Genomic DNA, 2,729 nt, shown 5'->3' on the forward strand with positions numbered 1-2,729 from the left:
GGAAGGGGTTTGTGCGGGGAGAAGGGTGCAACAATGAATGAATGGAATTCCAAAATCTCTGTAGATGTTCATTGAAATGAAAAATAAACAACCTAAATTTTAAAAAAAAAGAAAACTTATAAAAAGGAAAATTGTACGCTACGTAAACTAGGCTGTACTTTCGAACATGGTATTTTAGACAACTATGTTGGGGGGCAATTTTTCTTTTTCCTAGATCTGTTTTCTGGTGCTGTAGCCCATAGGGAGTTCCCTGCTATCCCAAAGATAGTGCCTCTCTGGTTGCGTTTTTGTTGCTGTTGTTGGTTTTTTTAAATCCATCAGCAGCTCCAAGGGAGGAAGAAGAGGAAACTCCTTTGATATAATTTTGTTTCCAAAAGCCTGCCTGCGGGTCAGCTCTGAGTCAGTCCCAGCTGGACAGCAATGAGTTGAGTGGAGCCTCAATCAACGATACTGTCTTATTAGAAGGAGCCTTGTCTACCAGAAAATATACTTGCTATGTATCAGAGAGCTGGGCAATGACGAAGGATGGCAGAAGCCAAATAGATGCCTTTGCATTGTGGTGCTGGAGAAGAGTCGTAAACATACCCTGGGCCACCAGGAGAACAAACCTGTCTGTCTTGGAGAGAGTGAAACCAAGTTTCTCCTTGCAGGCAAGGATTTTTAAAGTCTATCTCACATACTCTGGACACGTGTCCAGGAGGGCCCAGTCCTTGGAGAAGGACATCATGCTTGGAAGGGCGGAGGGACAGTGCAGGAGAAGATGACTCCAGATGAGGTGGACTGGCTCAGTAATTGGGGCAATAGAATTAGGTGTGACAGAGTCACTGAGACTGACCCATGATAGGGCAAAGTTCAGAGCTCTTAAATATAGGGTCACTAAGAATTCACGGGCAACTCAGTGGCACCTAACAACAACTTTCTTAATGAAAGAAGATCTGGTTAAGGCACTCAGTTGCTAATAAAAAAGGGCAATGGTTCAAATTACCCAGTGGTTCTAGTAGAGAAAGTCTTGGTGATGTGTTTCTGTCGATTACTGCCTAGGAAACCCTATGGGGAGGTTCTGCTCCATTACATGAGATTCTGTGAGTCAGAATCAACTAGAAGACCCTCAACAACAAGAGTTGTGTTTCGGAGCATGGCTGAGATCTGGATAGGCTGGATAGGATAGGAAAGTGGATGAACTTGGTCATGATGTTTCTCCTTTGACCAGTATCTATGGTGACCAGTGCCAATGGTCTACAACAGTAGTACGTGAACCCAACTACTACTCTACTACTAAGAGAATGAGAGTCCCAAATTAGGGAAGTTGAAAGAATTTCCCCATTGTGCTCATGTCTTGAATGGGGCTACACATGCCCCCAGAAGACATCTGCCACTCTAAATCTACAGTTTTCAAATCAGGACACTTTTGTCTCTCAAGGGTACTTAGAAATGTCTCAGAACATCTTTAGTGATTGTCAGAGGGTGAAGTGTACTACTACCATCTAGTGAGTGAAGGTCTGTGAGGTGTCCCCCAATAAAAGATTGTTGTTGTTATTGTTAAGTGCCATCGAGTTGCAGGCGGCTCATAACAACCCTATGAAGGAGAGTCCTCAACACTTGTGTGTCTCTCATCCTCTCTCCAGGTTCACAGGGTTTACGGAGGCAAGCTATTACGGAAGTGGATGCCGTTCCTGCTTCCAACAAAGGATTAGGCAACCCAAATGTCCATAATATCACTTCTCGGCCTGTTGACTAAGATCAAGTGTAATGTCTGTTCTTATCAGTTTAATATCTAGTAAGTCTTCTATCCAAATATCCATGGCACTGATGCTGGGAAACCTTGGTCTAATCCAACAACATCGAGGCCCTGGTGGTCTCATGGTAGAATCCTCACTTCCTACGTGTGAGAGGTCCAGATTCCATTCTAGGTCAACATACTTCATATACAACGGTCACATCTACCAGCGGAGGCCTGGAGGGAACTTCCAGACTAACATGTGCTGAGGAAAAGGCCTAGTGATCTACTTCCAAAGTTCAGTCAATAAAAAACCCTAAGAATTGAATCCACATCTGAACGTGACGATGGTGCAGGTTCTGAGGAGCTTTTCACGCCACTGTATGTGGGGTCGCCAGGAGACGGTGCTAATGATCACAAAAGCCACCAAGATCGTCTAGGCTGCTGAGGGCACTGCAGCAGTCCAACACGATGGGTAAACATATGGTTTCTTGTGCATTCTTTTTATTTATTTATTCTCTGGTTAACTTGAAGGCAAATGAAAGGGACTTTCATATTTCTTGCATATTTCTTTTTGTTAAAGAACTATGAAAATGCTTCATTTTACTAGGCAATTAAAGGAATACTTCCCTTGGTCTTCATCCAGTCATTCACATACATTCTGGCTTATAAAATCAGTTATAATTGTATAAAGCCATTATTTACAACAGCTAATTGATACCATGCTTTCTGTTCTCCCTACAAATCCACTTGCTAATCTATGCTCCCTCTCCCTTTCTCTGTATGCTTTCATAGGCTGTAAAATGAGATTTGACTCATAACCACACTATAGGAAAGAGTGGAATCACCCCATGGGGTTTCCAAGGCTGTACTCTTTGAAATGCTCATTACTGGCGAGTGGAAGGAACTCACAGTTGACCCTTCAGTGATGTTTCTAAGGCTGTAAATTGCATGGGAGGAGCTTACCTGTCTTTCTTTCATAGGTGGCTTTGAGCAATAAGAGAGAAGAGAG

This window comes from Elephantulus edwardii, unplaced genomic scaffold, assembly GCF_000299155.1.
Source record: "Elephantulus edwardii isolate Elephantulus edwardi_28Jun2011 unplaced genomic scaffold, EleEdw1.0 scaffold00162, whole genome shotgun sequence".
NCBI lineage: Eukaryota > Metazoa > Chordata > Mammalia > Macroscelidea > Macroscelididae > Elephantulus > Elephantulus edwardii.